Raw genomic sequence first — 18,438 nt, forward strand, 5'->3', positions numbered from 1 at the left:
TCTCGAAGGATGAAAGTTAACATTCCTGAGGGGAGGGGTGGGATTGGCAGCACACACAGAGCTGATGCTCTTCAAAGGGGTTGAACCGTGTCACTGTTTCAGATGTGACTCCAGAAAGGACAGCAGAGCTGACCTACATCCCTTTGAGTTTAAGGATGTTGACGAGGGGTTTAGATAAACGAGGATAAAACTCCTTTAATCTGCCGGCAGGTTATTTGATTTTTTTGATGTTTTAAGAAGAATTCCTTCTCTCCCTTTGCTCTGACTGTTAAAACTAAGTTGCCTGGGAAACACAGAAACCAAAACTGTTCTGTGCATGCAGGGGGCTCACTTGGTGATCCAGCAAAAAATGTGCTCCCGGGTAAAGCAGTCGTTCGCTGTGTGGTTGGATTTATTTTGCTGGGTGTTAAAATCTGCAGAGCTGCAAGATAAAAAAACTTGGAGAAATCAACCTTCAGTCCAGCATGGTTTTTATCTCACCCTAAGTATGAGGGTCTTAACAGCCCCATTTTCCTTTGTATTACAAGTTCTTTCCTATAGTTAATCTCCTTCCAGTTCCTCAGCAGTTGATTAACCTTTTTTTTTTTTTTTTTTTATGAGAGAGAGGAAAATCAATATAAAAACTTGATACCTCAAATTCATTTTTATTTTTGGAAAAGCCTTAAAACCCTCAGTAAACGAGGCTGTAGGTTGAGGCTGAGCACCAGCCTGTCCTTGCCATGCTTTATTTTTAGAAGCTCCTGTTCTGGGCTTTGCCATTTGTGCCTCAGATCTGATCTAATTGTTGAAGACAAAGAACTGCTCTGGCCGCCTCTCCCAGGGATAATCTCTTATGCTGAGAAAATCTTTAGACTTAATTAAGACAGTTTTATCATTCCTGTGAACTTGCAGAGCGGCACAAAAAGGCCCCATTAATGCTCAGAAAGTCTCTCTATTCTAATCCAGTGATATTAAGCAGAGGTTTATTTCAATGAAGGTAACAACCCTCTCCAAGTGGGACTTGTTTTGCACAGAGCTGTGGATCATTCCTTTATCTCCTCTAGAGATGTAACTTGAAAACTTACTCTACAAATAATTATTTTTACATCTTGAAAGTGGTGCTAAACTCAAGACCCCGATTGAGCTGTCATTGGGAAAGTATAAATATCCTCTGAGTTTACCTCTTATAAGGCCTTTTTATTTTTATAACTGTTTAACAAGAAATGTAAAGTTATGCATCTGATCAAAGAAGGCCCCCTGATGTTTTATGCAACGCATCTGCCTTTGACTAGAACAAAAAATAGATCTGAGAGTACTTTAATCTGTTGAAAGCAGAACTGTACTTACAGTAAGCGTCAGATCTCAATTGTTTGAAGTGACTTAGGGTTCTCTCATCCGACTTGACATTGTTTTACTTCATTGTTCGTGTATTTAAGATAAAAGCAAATCATTACTATTTTAAAGTTAACACAAAGAAAGTAGTCATGATCAACAGCAAAGGTTCCCAGCTCCTTGTCTGTGGGTTTTGGGGATGCTGTTTGTGAGCGACTCCGTGTACGCTCCTTATGTACAGTTATGTATTTATGTTGAATTACTAGTGCTCTACATTGTGGTACTAAAGAGCTGGAGGACAGTGCTGTATAAACAACAAAAAGACTCTTTCAGGTCTTCACTTTGGTTTGCAAATTTGGGCTTGGATTCCCGTAGAAAGATTAGTGCTGTTTTCTGGTGGAGTTTACACACTGGTTGAACACGAAGCCTTCAGTAAATGGGAAAATGAGCTTTAGAAACTTGCTTTTGGCTTGAGACTGCTCATCAATTCCTCTCCAGTTGTCAGAGTCTATTTTACTGACTCTCAAACAGAGGAATTTGGAGGATTTGCTTCCACCTGGATAGCCAGCAGCTCACTGGCACAGGGTGCCCCGAGAAGCTGTGGCTCCCCCTGGATCCCTGGAAGTGTCCAAGGCCAGGTTGTTTGGAGCTGGGAGCTCCCTGGGCTAGTGGAAGGTGCCCCTGCCCATGGCAGGGGGTGTAACAAGAGATTTAAGGTCCCTTCCAACCCAAACCCTTCTGGGATTCAAGTACAACTCCCATCCTGGACAGCATCAGGCTGTGGCAGAGGGGTTTGCTGGGAGGGAGCAATGGGAATGGGAATGGGAATGGGAATGGGAATGGGAATGGGAATGGGAATGGGAATGGGAATGGCACGGAGGTGTTGGGGCTTGCCTCCATCCCATTAATGTCCCCCTGCCATGGGCCTGGGGAATGGCTGTGTGCTGCCTGTATGGCACCTTTGCTGCACCTCCTGCTTTTCAGATTACAGATTTCTTACAGTTTTGGGTCATGGTTGAACCAGATATGCCACCCATAATGTTGGGAAGTTCAGCTCCTGCTTCTTGAGGCTCTCCCCTTCCTGCTCCCTCATTCTCTCCATCAGCCCTTCATTCCAACCAGTATTTCATCCTGAGGAAAGACTTCTGGACAAATCATTCCTTGAAACTCATCCCTCCTCCCATGAAAAGTTCAGACCTCAAATGATCTGCAGGGAAGGCAGATGTTTTGCAAACCCCTCCCCATTTGCTCTGCTCTCCGTTCACTCCTCAGTCTGTGTTTTAGGAGCCTTTCAGCACAGACCACAAGAGCCTGTGGGGTCTGTACCTGCCCACACAGGGCCCCTGCCTCCTGTTCCATGGCAGTGCCTGCCTTTGTGGACAAGGACTCCTTCCCATGCAGTCTTTGGGCCATCCCACTCTGGCTGTTGCAGATATCAAAGAGAAAAGCCTGGTAAGGGCTTGCTGTTCTGCCACCACCAAAATCTGCTGTAGCTTTAGGTATTCCAGTAGTTTTGTTCCAGGGCTTTGCTAAATTACAGGTGTTGGACAGGTAACAGAGAGGTGGTGGGGGGTGAAATATTCTTCAACTGCACCATTAGAATAAAACCAGGACAAATGGAGAGCAGTAGAGTTTCTGTCCCTGCACCTTGTACCTGGCTTGTCCTGTGAGTTCTGCCATGGCCCTTTTTGGTCTACTTGAGCTGTCATTGCATGGGGCTTTTAACATGAGAATTCTTCTCAATCAGGAAGTAATTATAATCATAGACTGAAATATTTAATGGAACAACAACCACAGTTTTATTTATTTTTTATTGCAGCATATGCTTCTCTCCTGAGTTTTGGAAGATGTTTCTGCTTCCTCTTCAATCACAGAAAGGAATGAGCCATGACATTTCTTTTTAATGAAAATGCTGATCTAGTGTTGTCTTTGTAGAGCTAAATGAAAAGTTTGTAAGGCTGACTTGCTTGAATACATTTATGGTTTAGCCTGTGGAGTGCTGATTAATGTTGGTGAGAAGTCTGGTATCTTTTTTCCATGTTGATGCTGATTTTTCAGGGCCAGGGAAAACTTGGCCTGCTTGGTATTTGGTAGGATGGTTTTATATGGTAAGAAAATCCAGCTGTTGAGCAGTGTCTGTTAGGGCTGTTTAAAAGGGTCCTTTCCTGGAAAAGGGATCAGTGCTAAGGTTTATCTTTATGGAAGGGAATGGATCATCCAAGATGATGTATGGATTGTTGTCTGGGATTTTTTAAGGTACTCTGGTATGATTCCTGTTTGGCTTTTTCTTTAGTTTTTACTTTTTATTTTATGTGTCTTCCTTTTTAGGGGGGACAATATAGTGGAGAGATAAAACCAGTTGTTCTGTTTTTCCCAGCTCTCCCTCAATGCACAGAAAAATCTGGTTAGTCTCTCCCCCTTCTTCAGAAAGCTCATATCCATGGCAGCTCCCTCTCCCACCCTTCTGCCCTGCTGATGCTCCTGGGGAGGATGGTGGGGCTCAGAAGGAGGCAGGGTTTGAGTCCATCTCAGCTCTGGGTCCTTTGGAAGATGGGACACCCCAGGACAGGCTCTTTGCTCTCTATCTTCCTTGCTGCCCCCTCAGCACAGGGTCCCTGGGGTTGGAAAAGCCCTCCCAGGCCACTGAATCCAAGCTGTGCCTGATCCCCACCAGAGATGGCTCTGCCCAGCCCAGAGCTCTGAGTGCCACCTCCAGCCCTTCCTGGGACACCTCCACGGATGGGCACTCCAACACCTCCCTGGGCAACCTCTTTTGATTCCTGAGCACCCTTTCCAGGAAGAAATTCCTGCTAATGTCCAACCTGAGCCCCCCTGGCCCAGCCTGAGGCTGTTCCCTCTCCTCCTGTCCCTGTTCCTGGGAGCAGAGCCCGACCCCCCCGGCTGTCCCCTCCTGTCAGGAGCTGTGCAGAGCCAGAGGTGCCTCTAACAGTGGCATCAAATCTCTAACCAAGCCAGTCTCCATAGGATGCTCTTAGGTGGTTTGAAAAGAGGGTATTTAAGTGCCTGGCAGGAGGTGATTTTCTGCTGTTTGCAACACAGTGCTCAAGTACGTGACTGCAGCAGTCCCTTCCCAGGGCCCAACGTGCAGAGTGCTGTTAAATACTGAATTTTACTTGGCTTAGTGGCTCACAGAGAGTGGCTTTTCAATAAACAAAACACTTCCCACGATGATGGTACAGCACACACACCCTGTGCCAGAGGACTCCAAACAATGCGTGGTTGGCTTGGGGACACTGCCATGTGTAAAGAGCAGAACTGCACTGCTTTAATGCAGGTACCCAAAGTCACTGAGACTGGCTGGGCACTCTTCAAATAAGAGGTTTCACAGCCCATTATCAAATAGTAATTGAGAAGGTGAAAAAAACCAACGGTATGTTTTCTTGGTTGAAATTTCAAAGCTTTCACTCTTAAAAAATTAACAAGGGTTAACTATAGATTTAGAAGCCTTAAAGATGTTCTAAGAAAGGACCAGTAAATCCAGTGCAAAAAGGAAAAAAATCCTCCCTGCAAGTTCAAACCGTTCCCTCCCCTACATTCAGCATATTTCTATTTGGAAACTATTTTAGTGTGTTTCTAACACTTTCTGAATTGATTTAAACTAATTGCAACAAGTTGGGGTAGTACCTTTAAAGGAGCACATAGGTTTTACTCTTTTTTTAATGATCCAAAACACCTTGAACTCAAACTTCCTCATGCAAATAGGTATGTGGTGAGACGTTTTAGCCTTTCAGAATTAAAAGAGAAACTTGTATTTCTAATTTTTCAGTTCAAGCAGTTTTACCTTGCTTCAGGTGATTTCAGGTTTTGCCTCTGCATTGCAAATATAATGATAAAAGTTTTCCTTTCATTCTTTGCCCTTCCATTTTCCTACATTAAATTTTGCTGGCATGGATTTTGTCATTGGTGTGTGTTTCAGGGCAGGTTCTCCACTGGATGTGGTTGGAAGGAACTGGAATGAGCTGGAGCCAGGCTGGGCCCCTCGAGAGTCATTTCCTGAGCTCTGTGCTTTCAGTCAACGATGCAAAGTTATGATGATCTGCCTCTTCAGATGGGAACAGAATCCCACCAGCTCCTTGAAGATTTTCCCTGCCTGAGAAGATATGTGTAGGACAATCATACAGGCAATGGAGCCCTGGAACTTCTTTTCCCCCCTCATTTGGTAAATAATGGAAAAATCCCTCCCCTACCTTCCTGAAATTCCAAGTCATGTTTTTTTCATCCTGTAAATCTCCTGGTTGATGTGATTGTTGACAGCTGGCATGAGACAAGCTCTTGTATATCCTTGCTTTTCTCCCCATCTTAGCATCATTTTCTTCAGATATATGTCAATATTCTTTTAAAACATCATTATGTGCCTCCTATTTCCAGCTGTTGTTCCACGTGACCTTAAAACATTCCTGTTCACAGACATGTTCTTTTAGAATCACAGAAAAATAAAATTATTAAGGTGGGAAAACTCTCAGATCATCCAGTCCAAGCAACCTTTTCAGATTTCTCAGTCCTGAGGAAATTACATCAGTAGGGACAAAAAACCCATATGTTTTGGTGTGGGTTTGTGTGTTATATAGGTTAAAATTATATAGATAAATATGATATTAGACAGGAGACTTTTGAACTGCATGGCTTTAGCCATAAGTCATAATGTAGCCAATTATTACCATTTTTTCTCATTGCAGCTAAACAAGTGCAAAGGAAGAAGAGGAAGAAAGAAGTGCCTTCTGTTTGGACAGGTTTAGCCAATTTTAGGCAAGTTTCTTTGACTTTCTCTCACTGACCGAACTCCAGTAGCTGTAACTGGCACAGATGTATTTCTAAATGCCCATACTAAATACATAAATATACACAGCACACATTTCTCATTGCCTGCCTCTCACATGAGGTTCTGCTCTGGTATCTGCTGCTCTCATGCAGTAAATTATTTTTCTGCTCTAGATTAACAAAGCTGCAACATTCAGTGCCAGGGGCAAATCCTGATGTAGCTGCACTCCTGGATCAGGGTGGTGATGAATGGTGAGAGCTTTGCAGAGCACAGTGTCCAAATTATCCCTCTCCATAGCTGGAGTGGAGTAGATAATGTAGATAATATCACTAAAAATACGCAATACTTCATGTTGGTTTGCCCTGGGAAGATGTTTTTTTTGCAAATGAGGTAGAGAGGATTCTGATGGGATTAATAGGACTGTGGATGATGCAAACTCGACAGAAGGTTGTGCCAAACTCTGTCCTTTCTGTCTCAAATCAACTATCTTTGCTCTTGTCCTGCTCTGAAATGCCCCTTCCTCTGCAGCCCTTGTGTGTGTGGTGATTTAATGGGATGGGAAACCCCTGAGTGACCCTGAGTTGTGTTTGTTCTCTCCAGGCCAGACTAAGAGCTGAGGATCCTCCTCACCCTTTCCTTGCAGGTCCAGGTAATCCCACAGGAGTTTGGCCAAACTCCAGAGAGCTCTGTGGAAGCAGATTGGGACATCTCACTGGGGTGAGGCTGAAACTGGGCTGAGAGGATGCTCTGTATCTGAAACAGCGAGACAATTCCACTTTTTCCAAGGTCCTTTGTGCTCCACAGGTGCTCATATTTGAAACGGCTATCCAGAATCTAATCCAGAAAAAAAAAGGGCAAAAAAAACCACCCCAAGATGAAAACAACAACAAAAACCAAACCAAATAAAAACTTCCCCCCCACAAAAAACCAAACAAAAAACCCCGAAACAAAACACCAAAAAAAAACCACCACCCCAAACAAAAAATCACCAAACCCCAAAACTCCAACCTATTACTTCTGAAATTTCAGCAGTCCAGTTTGTACAATGTCCTGAAGTCCTGGATTTGTCATATTTGTCATATGTTCCCTCCATCCTTGCTCTGATATGATCCTGTTGAGCCACAATTAGCAGAGCCAGGATGTAAGATGATTTTCCTGATGGAATGTCAGAAGGCTGAAGGGAATATACAAGGGAGAGGAGATTTTTTCCTAAATTGAAGCTGCATTTTCATTTTTACAAACCACCTTAAGTCAGAATTTAGAGACTTTTATACTGGGTAACAAGTGAATGGCAAAGTAGCAGCAAATCCCTAAAGCAGGCCCACATGCCGTGTTTTATGAAAAAGATATGATGCAAACAAGCATCTGATTAATAATTAGTGGAGGTGATTTGCATTTGTACAATTCTAGGAGAAGGAAAATAATTTTGAAAATTCAGTTTTAGGGCTGCAGCAACATAAAGGCACCTCAGTGTAGACATGGAAATGTTGTCTTGGTTGGGTTGTCAGCCACAGCCTGAGCTTCACTTCCCTGCTTGGCTCTTCCTCATGTTCAAAAGGTTGGAAATTCCAGGAAAATGCAACAACCTCTCTTGCAAGGAAAAGAAACAGATATAGGTCAGGACCCAGTTTAGCCAAAAGATGGTGCTAATGTATTTATGGAGTTGGTTAGAGCCAAAACCGAGCAGGGAAAACACAAAACTCACCATGCTGTGCTGCATTTTAAATTATGAATGAGCATTTTTATTTATGGTAAGCCATGGTGAATGTAAACAATTTAATTTTTACAGATAACATTCAGCTTCTTTAAATGGATTATTAGATATTAGCAGCTTGGTGGGATATTTCAGGGCTAAAGAGGATAAATGAAAATATACTTGGATCGTAACCTTTAAATTTCACAATTATATTGCAATTCCTGAGACTGGCCTCTCTTCTCATTAGAAAAATAAAAGTGATTGGAACTGCACAGAAAGTACCAGAAATGTGTAAGTAGGATAGAGGCAAACTGTACTTTTTGTCTAACCAGATTTGCACATTTACCTTGATTTATACTAGTTTAGATTTGACTCACTTCATCCCTGAGATGCAACACAGTTTTGGAAATCCCGTGAATCTCCCCATTTCCAAAAGACAAAACTTCCCCATAATACTGGAGAACGCTGTCACTTGTTGGCAGAGAGCTGCAGCCTTCCAGATTCACTGTGGGTTTGAATTTTTGCTGTGTCCTCCAAGAATTCTGCTGTCAGATCCTAGAGGAGGAATGCTGGTACAAGGTGTTTGCTGTGCCACTTCTCCGTGTCCCCTCCTGTCACACAGAAGGTCCTGCAGCCTCTCGCAATGCCCCTCCACATGCACATTTTACCTTCTGGTTTCACCAGAGCACAATACAATTGAAGCAAAATATAATCCTGGGAAAATTCTCCCCTCTCATGCCCTGCACTGAGGTTCCAGATTTTTCTGCCTTGTTCTTACCTATGATGACCAGGAACTGATGCAGAGTTTCAGTGCTAAGAGGAAAAACAGGGAAATCTTTTATGGAAAACAATTCCTCCATACCCTTTTATCCATTCTGGGGGCATTTTGGGGGGAAATCCTTCCTGCCTGTGTGGGCAGTCCCCAGCAGACCATTCAGAAGTTGTGCCTTGCATTGATGAGTTTCACCTTTAATTTTCAAGGTAATGGTTTAAGCCAAAGGAGGTGACTTCCCAACCTTGTTTTTCCCATCACTTTGGTTGCTAAGCAGTGGCAGCATCTTCTCAGACATGGTTGCTCTACTTTTTTATTCAAAAAGAGGGAAAACCCAACACTTTCAAGATCTCCTGGTGCCTTCCTCTCAGCAGGAATGTAACCCCCAGAGCTGGTCACCAGCTACATGGAATAAAAAATGATGAGCCATTTTCCAAAAATTTGGCAGCACCAGTCTGGTTTTTGCTCGGTTATTGCTTCCACTCTGCGTTTTAGTTAATAGTTGCATTTTTGACAGGGAAGAAGGGCAGACAAACTGTCTTGAATTGTCTGAGCCTTTAAAGATGAAAAGAGGTCACATAGACCGAGTTGTGGTAGTGAATCACAACTTTTTGAGATTTCTGGCCTCAGAGCAGAAGTTCTGTGTATTTGGCAAGAGGGCTAATCACTAAATTCGAGCTAAATTCATATATATCTACTTCATGCTCCTGTGTTTTCCTGCAGATCTGTGTTAAGCCAAGCTGACCAGGTTCAGGAGGTGATAGTTTTACATCCTGACTTTCACCTTCCCCCTGGAGGTGTGGCCTCAATTGTTATTTCTGTTTTGTTTGCTTTGCAAACTTGTCAGTCTTTAATTGCAACATCTGATGATAAATATGACCAAAAATGCTTCTGCAGCTTCATATTATTTTTTTTGTTGAATGCACAGAAACTACCTCAGCATCTCTATCCCTGTCAGTGTTATTAATGGAAGGAAGAATTTGTGTGGAACAAACTTTGGCTTTTCCTCATTATGCCCCAAAGGAATTGTTATCACAAACGGGCAACAGAAAAGATATTGAGCATCAGGAAATAAAATGTGGAGGGATATCTCAGGTTTTAAGACTAGTACATTGCAGAGTCTAAAAATACTCATGAACATATTTTTCCTGACTGCAAAGGGTAGAGACTTTTCCATCTGACTTCTCATAGACCATGTCAAATGCTTATAATAGAAAATGAACATAAATTCTAAAACAGTTTGGAAATTGAAAAGATTGATTTTCTTTATGTACGTGGCAATTTCTTGGAATAAAGGAGCCAAAAACGATAAATATGCACTACTAGAAATGGTGTACATTGTTTTCTTGTGATGGCATTTTCAACAACTGCAGAACGAAAGCAGAATGATGTATGGAATTTAAATCCAGGGGTGTTATGAGGCTTTTCAAATGAAATGATGGCTGACTAAAGCTCCTTCAATTCCACGTTAGGACATTCACCCACTTCATTTAAATATTCTTACTTTTGAAAAATGTGTAAATGTCTGCATAAGTGGATTTTTTTGTTTATTTCCTGTGGTGTCTGGCAAGTTTCTGGTTGCTACCTTTAGATTTCTTTCATCAGAAATGCAGAAATTTGCCTGAGTTCGTGTTCTACCTACCTAGTTTCTTTGTGATTTATCAGGCAGGAGTGAATTGGTTTTTCTTTCCCCGTGTGCTGGAGCTCCCCTTGCTGCCTCCTGCTCCTCTGCAGCCTGATCTGGAACAGAAACATGAGCTGGCCTGCTTTGCACAAATGAGATGGAATAGCAGGAAATCCAGGTGGGAAATGAGCAATGTATCTGCCCTGAGAGCCATTTGCACAGGCTCACAGGCAATACTGAGCCCTGTGTTTTAGGCTGTGGTTAAGCTGATTTAGGATAAACAAACGGTGACAGTTTGTGCCCAGAGACTTTTGTTGGTTTTCAGAGATGACTGTAACTGCAGAGCTGTGGACACACACAGAGCATTTCTGCATCCTTGACATTGTTATGATCTTTCAAAGTCAGGTGCAATGTGTGCCCTGGGAGAGAAGGGGGTGAAATCGTAACCAAAAGCTGTTAAAATGACATTCTGACACTTCTACTAGACACAAGTAGGTCAGGGCAGTGGTCAAGGCTGCCAGAGCTCCAGGAGCATTTGGACAATGCTTTCAGGGATGCACAGACTGGGATTGTTGGGGTGTCTGGGCAGGGCCTGGGGCTGGAGTGGATGGTTCCTGTGGGTGCCTTCCAGCTCAGCATATTTGGGATTCACTATCCCCTGAGCATTAGCACCTTGTCTATAACCCCATCGTATCCCCAGCTCCCTGCTGCTCTGAGAGGCAGGGAGCTGCTCTGTGTCCCCACCACCCCTCACACGCTGTCTCCATGGACAGAACCCACCACTTCCAGATGGGTGCAGCTGCACAAGGGCAGCGTTCCCATCTCAGACTGGTTTGTGCTGCAGTTAATCCTTGGCACTGAAAGAAGATCCACTTCTCCTGATTCAGTCTGAGGACTAGAGAATAGGGGAGTGCCAAATGTGCAACAGCTCCCTTAGCAGAAAAGTCTGTGCATGAACCATGTGTTGAGGTGAGGTTTAGGAGCAGCGTGCTGAACAGCAAGGCTAGCTGCAATCAAGTAAGGAAAATAAAAAAATTAACTTGCAGCTCCACCACTGAAGGTGGCCCCAGTTTAAGGAGCTGCAGGGCAGCTATGGAAGTGCTGCTTTTACTGGAAACCATTTCAGATTCTGGGTTTTGTGCTAAGTTTGATGCCAGCAATGGCTAAAGAGGAGATGTGAAATAGCACTGCCATCCAGATGAACGTTTCCAATTGCTCTTGCTGGTGGTTGTTTGGCTTCTCCTCCTGAAGTGAACTGTGTGTGTTGGAGAGATTTGAAAGGAATTATTGGAATTTAAATGTTCCTTCTGCTTAGCAAGCTGAGAAGACTTGCCTCCCCCACTTCACTAAGAGAGGTCTCTGCAAAGAGGGATGTTCAGGAGCTTCCAGGCAGGGTAAAGGCTTCCTTAAATTATTGAGGAAGGTTTCTTTCCTTTCCTTGGTGCACCAGAGTGCCCCTGACTGGCTTCTCTTGTGCCTTTGCCTCACCCCATGGTCCCCCCACCCTCCTCAGAACTGTGAGTGCTCCCTGCAGGGCAGTCCAGCCTCCCTCCCCGTGGTCCCTGCCTGCTTTCCTGCTGACCTGTGCCACCCCTCCCTGCAGCTGGGCTCCCACACTGGCTCTGGGACTGTGGAGGTGCCACAGCTCAGCACAGTGCAGCTGCAGTTCCTCCTTATCCTTATTCTGTTTGGGATGGCAGAAATAACAATATGACTCCAAATCTTCTTGGAGGGCATATAGCAATGTTTATTAACAGGCACACCCATTTTATACACTGTTCTGACACAACTGAACACGATTGATCATTCAGACCAACACCTTTTCATAAACATCTTTGTAAGTAAACAAGCTGGAGAAACAGCAGGTGCACGTATTAGAAATTGTTTGGAATTTCTTCTCCCAGCTCCTCCAGAGGAAATGCCTGGGAAAGTCTATCTGACTTGCATTCCCACAGGCTCTGCTGCTGTCTTGTGCCTAAAAATTTCTCTTTGACCAGGCTGTCAGCATCCACACCTCCTGCCCCAGGCTATGACCACCTGTGTGTCCCTTTGTCCTGCCCTGAAATCGCTCCAGTCCCTCCTGCTCCTGCTGCTCTGCCTCCTTTGGATGTGTGAGTGCCAGAGCTGCAGTGGCCACGGCCACTCTGGGAGGGACAGCTGCTTTCTGTGACAGCCTGCAGTTGTTGTATTGAGCCCAGTCAAAACAAAATGAAACAGTAATTAAGATTTATGAAATGATTGTCTCACAAAAGCCTACTGAAAAGGAGAAGCGACAATGAAAATGCTGAAAGAAAAGGAATTGCTTGTTGCTGGGACAACTGAAAATGTAGCAGCAGGTAAGGCTATTGCTGATGGGCTGAAAATCTGAAATTTAAATGTTCTCTCTGCTTTCAGCAAGTGCCACGAATGAATTTTTCTGCATGCCTGACCTGCTTTGTAGTCGGCTGGCGTGTGATTGTGACTTGCATGTAGCTTCATTTGCTAATGCAAACCCCAGTGTTGGCTAATGCCTGACTGAGTGATGCTTCACTGCCCTTCTCAGGCTCCTGTTGGAGTGAAACACTGACTAAGATGATCTGAACTCCTCTGTTGCTACATGAATCCGTGTGCAACTGGGCTACTTTCAATTATAGAATAGTGAAAGCTTTGAATTCCTGCTCCAGACAAGTTATTAACGTCGGTATCACACTGTGATAAAACCACATTTTTAATCTTGCAGTACTTAAGGTACATAAAGCATCACTGCTGCTTGAGATTTACTGGCTTCCCACTGCTCAGGTTCACTTTGTCAGCAGCAGAGGAAAGTTGGCTTTGAGCTCGCAGGTAAAATGGAAAGAACTGGAAGAAGTTGTTGTTCAAAGCTCTTCTGTGGACGAGGAGAAAATTACAGAGTTAGTAGAAACTGTCTGCTTTGCTTAATTAAAATCAAACCAAAACAAAAATGCAAAGCCACACCTGCCCCTCAAATGTCAAAAACATATGGAAATTACAGAAACATTGGTAGTGGTTAAGAAATGATTAGATCTTATCTCTTCACCAGTTAAGGTAATCTTTGATTCCTGTGGATGGAATTTAGACCTTAATGGCAAATTCTTTACAAGGAAATATGGGGAAAAAAACAGTGCTTAAATCCAAGACTGTTATATTCTGGGTATTGGAGAGCTGAGCTGAGACTGGGCATCCTCACCTCCACAGCCTGGAACATTCGAATTTTGGGTTATCCAATTTGTGCTCAAGCTCTCAAAACTCTTCCTGCTTTTCTCTTGCTCCAAAGGCTTTCTGTCAATGCTGTTTGTTTTTCTGCAGAAAGCTTTGGCTGACCCTTTTGGGGGGTTTTGCAGAGCAGAACAGGAGCTGGAGCTGCAGAGCAGATTAAATTGGGCTCCTCTGCTGGCAGCAGCTCAAGGCTTTAGGTGTTGGCAAAGGCTCAGGGAACGTGTGCCTGCACCAAATTCCCTGCTTCCCACTTGGACACCTGTGGGCACAGAGGTGTTTGTTATTCCAGTGGATAATTGGCTATTTCAGCACCAGCACCTCACTATTCAGCGGTAGCTTTTAATGAAATGATGCAATTTCATCACCTCTGCTTTCCTTTTTTTTTTTTTTTTTTTTGACAGCCAGTGTTGGAGCCAGACTTTGCTGGTGTGAATTGGCATTAAAACTGCTTTAATTGCTCTGCTTTACCCCAACGGAGGCTGCTGGGACTATGGCAGCTTCTCTTCAGTGCAACCTAATTACTTTTACACAGGCAACAATTTTCTCTTCACAATCCACCTGACCTTGTCAAGCAGGTTCATTGTTGACCACAATCTGCTCCCCAATCTTCCAGCTCCTTAGAAAAAGGTGATTATAAGCACAACTTTCTACACAGGAGTTAGTTTGAGTTTTCCATGGCTTGCACAGGAAGGATGTTTCCCACCAGGCAATGCAGGGAGAATTTGGACGCTGGGGCATTACAGCCAAAATAAATTTACTCCCAAAGCTGATAGAATTTCACAGTTTTGGTGCAAGACATCATGACCTCCAAATATCATAGCTATTTTCTGCAGGTTTTAGAATTTATATATTGTTTTATGCAAATTACCATGCATTTAATTGATGGACTTGTGAGCTGTGAGTGATTTTAGATCTAGCTTGCTGTAGTAAGCTAGTATCACGCTATTACAGATTTTCAGATTATTTTGTCTAAAGCAGATCCATCTGGAAGAAGCAGAAGACCAGGATCTACAGAAAGTGCAGAAAAACATCAGAAACCAAAAGAGAGAGAGAGGTTTTATGATGGCCACAGCATGACTCCAGCTTTTATATTTGCAAAGAGAAAATATATTCACAATATCACATTGTCTTTCCTTTGAGGGTTTCAAAGATGCCCGAGGAACGATGCGACTGTCTGATAACTCTAATTATCAAACTCTATCCAAAATTAGCCTGGGCTGCCCTTCTGGTCTGAGGCTTTTCAGTGTTCAGTTTGGGGAGCACTGTGGGTGCACAGGAGCAATGTGCTGGGAGACAGGAGCAGAGCTCCGTGACTCCATCACATCCCTTGGAAAAATGTTTTCTGTCCTGTTCATGTGGGACCCCCTGGTTCATTGCATGTTTTGAGATACAAAGGGTGACCTGAGCAGCTTGTAAAGGATGGTTTAAATCACATGGTTGAGGTGTGCAGGAAGAGGGAAAATGGGGCTTCTTCATTCCCTGTGTTGTAGAGGAAGGAGGAAGGGCTGGATGGAGAGACAAGGAAAACTCTGGAGAGTTCAGCTTCAACAGTGAACTCAAGTTTCCTCAGTATAATATCTTAATTAATAGTTTCATTGGGTGCCTCCTATGAGCAGCTACACACATCAGTCTCTGACCTTGTGGGAGTCACATTCCTTCTATACTTCCACACTTCCACAGTGCCTGGCTGTGCCATCGTGCTGTTCCAAAAATTACGTACCCCACAGGCAGTTTAGTTTGCCTGTTCCTGCATTCCAGGCAAGCTAACATTAATTATAGCTGGACTCTAGTTAAATACTGAGTGGTAAATTTGTGTCAGAGGCCTCTAGATTGGCTACAGCTTCCCGGTATTGATTTGGGGACCACCCTGATAAACATTTTGTCCCTGATAAACAGATAGGAAGCAGCTGGTCAACAGTTTGCCTCATACGTGGGACAGGTAATGCTTGCTCTATGCACAGGCTGCCAAGATCAATTTTAATTTACAGGGATTAAATTAATATCTGCATGGTTGCAACCATCAGATCAAAATATTCTTGGAGAATTTAAACTTGGAAATAAAACATGTATTTGAGCGGACACCTATCTGTGTATTTGGGCTTTCCAGGTGGGAAATCCTCAGTGGGTGAATTCAGAGCCCCTTGGCAGCCCACTCTTGTAAAAGAGTGCCAGATTTTATCCAGACCTGTGTGGGATTTCATGGTTTTTTATAGTCCCCAGTGCATTATTTTGCTGTGGCTACCCCACAGTATCCTGATACCAATGCATGAGTGTGCTTTCAACTCTGTATTCCTCTCTTATTTCATGTTCTACAGTATTTTTCTCTATTTTGGAAGAGGTTTATATTAGGCAAGGCTTCAGGATGTCTTGGTGTACGAGATAATGATTTGAGTGTTTAGCTGTCCACTTTCTCCCTTTATTGGATTTTATTCACTTTGTTACTGAGTAGCAGGAGGGAAGGAGCATTTGTGCATTTTTTCCTCCGATTCACTGGTATTATTGAATAAATTTTATTCAATATTATTGGTATTATTGATAAATTAAGCCAGCAAAATACATAGAGATTGGCAGATTTGAGGTTCCAGATTCGTATTCCAGGATCAGAACAAATTACTGGACTTAAAGTTGCTAAAGGAGAAAGTAATGCCCCAGGACACACAAGGCACATGCACCAACGCATCTTTTTTTTTGTTCCAGTACCTTGGATATCAGTGCTCCAGATTTTTCTTTGCATCTGAGTGTTGCCAGGGCAGCCAGCCTGGCATTAGCCAGCAATCAATAATCCCTGAGGATCTGCTGGAAGGAGTGGATGAGAAGGGATGCTGAGCAGGGTGGGGCGAGTCTCTCCTGCACTGGGATCAGAGAGAGCAGCTACAGGAAATCAGGCATTTCCCTCCTGTCCCGGGATAAAACCAAAGAGTTTTAAACTGCTGCAATTTCCTCATAGCCTTTGCTTTCCTTGTAGTCCCACAGTGGGGATGGCTGGGTGTAGTTTCAATCTGATATTAGGAAGTCTTTAAGACAACCAGAGTTTCTTGGGGAGTCCCCCTTCTGGCTTTCTTCTCAAATGAGGGCAGCAATGATAATAACCCACCCAATTTTTTTTCTTTTGTGTCTATTGTATTGCTACTTTGTCCAAGGTAAATTTTTATCAGTGCTCTGGGTGAAAGCAATGATGCCAGTAAATCACAGAACATTTCCTCTGCTCTGGGGTGTTCCAGGGAGGCTGGAAGTGCTATGCCCTGCTGTCTTAGGCTGCAGTGCAGGATGTAACCAGCAGTGTGTACTCTATTACCATCCGTTAAAACCAGCTGGGGCAGGGTTCTTTATCCCTTCCAGGACCCATCCTCCCTCCAGGGGATCTCTGCTGTCCAGGAGCCATCGAGGCTCACTGCAGGGCTGATACAATTCCATCATCCATGGGAGATGCTGCACCCAGGGGAGGAGCCCGGCATTCCCACCTGGATAAACCCTGGCATTCAGAGCCCAGCACAGCCTGTGTGCACTGCATTCCCACCTGGATAAACCCTGGCATTCAGAGCCCAGCACAGCCTGTGTGCACTGCATTCCCACCTGGATAAACCCTGGCATTCAGAGCCCAGCACAGCCTGTGTGCACTGCATTCCCACCTGGATAAACCCTGGCATTCAGAGCCCAGCACAGCCTGTGTGCACTGCATTCCCACCTGGATAAACCCTGGCATTCAGAGCCCAGCACAGCCTGTGTGCACTGCATTCCCACCTGGATAAACCCTGGCATTCAGAGCCCAGCACAGCCTGTGTGCACTGCATTCCCACCTGGATAAACCCTGGCATTCAGAACACAGCACAGCCTGTGTGCACTGCATTCCCAGAGGAACACCAGACCCACCTCACCACCACTGGACCTTCAGAGAAAACTACACCCTTGTACAGGATCATCTCTGCTCCAACAGAACCACACCTGTCACTGCAGGAGGGCTGGACTGGACTGTTCCCAACACCCTGACCAACAGGGTGTGAGGTCATGTTCTGACTCTATCAGTGTTTTCTTTTTGTTTGCTTTTTTGTACTACTGCATTTTCATTTTAATTTTCCTAGTACAGAACTGTTATTGCCCTCCACATATCTTTGCCTGAGAGCCCCTTCATTTCAAAATTCTAATAATTCGGAGGCAGGGGTTTTACATACTCCATTCCAAGGGAGGCTCCTGCCTTCCTTAGCAGACACCTGTCTTCCCAAACCAAGATTTCTGCACAACATCTCTGCTGTGTATTCAAAGGCTGATCTCCTTCCACCCTCCCTGTGTGAGGGGGGGGACATCCTCTCCAGCCTTGCCAGACACGAGTTTAACGAGGAGCTGAACTAAGATCCTCTGGCAGGTGACTCGCCCTCCTCCTCCTCTCCCGGCGGGGAGAAGGTTACTGAGCTCCTGTGCTAAGCACAGAAACACTCTCCAAACCTCCCAGAGCTGTGGGAAGGGCTGCTCCAAGGAGATGCTCTCACAACACCTGAGGGAGGAAGGGTTCTGGGTGGAGATGGACGCCTTGGCTTTAAAAGCTTGAGCTTTTCTTGGCTCCCTAAATTATCCCTGAGCTCCAGGCACAGAGCAGCTGCCCTGGCAGGTTTGTGGCTCCCATTGACTGTGAGTGCTTCTGTTAAATTCCTTCTTCCACCTCTGGCTGCAGACAGGGGTTTTTGGGGGCTCATTTATCCTTTTTGGTCAATGGTGCTAAATCCTCCTGTCCTGGTGCTGACTGCGGAGCTCCTGACTCGAGTTTTAGTCTTACATTGCTACTTCAGAGGAAATGAAAGTGCCTGGAGAGAGTTTTAAACCTGGCTAGTGCAGAATGCCCAGCTCCTCAGTCTCCCTTTTAAAGGCAGTGAAAGCTGCCATTTGTGTTAAAATCAAGAGGGATGTGAATCTCCAGGTTTCAGTAAATTATTCCCGTCACTTGGTCTCTGACTTCTGCATTTGTGCTTCTCTGAAACTTATTCAACATGTCTGAAAAGCAGAAGGGAAAGCAGCACACCGCAGGTCACAGTAAATGATGTTGTTTA

This window comes from Prinia subflava, chromosome 10 (assembly GCF_021018805.1).
Source record: "Prinia subflava isolate CZ2003 ecotype Zambia chromosome 10, Cam_Psub_1.2, whole genome shotgun sequence".
NCBI lineage: Eukaryota > Metazoa > Chordata > Aves > Passeriformes > Cisticolidae > Prinia > Prinia subflava.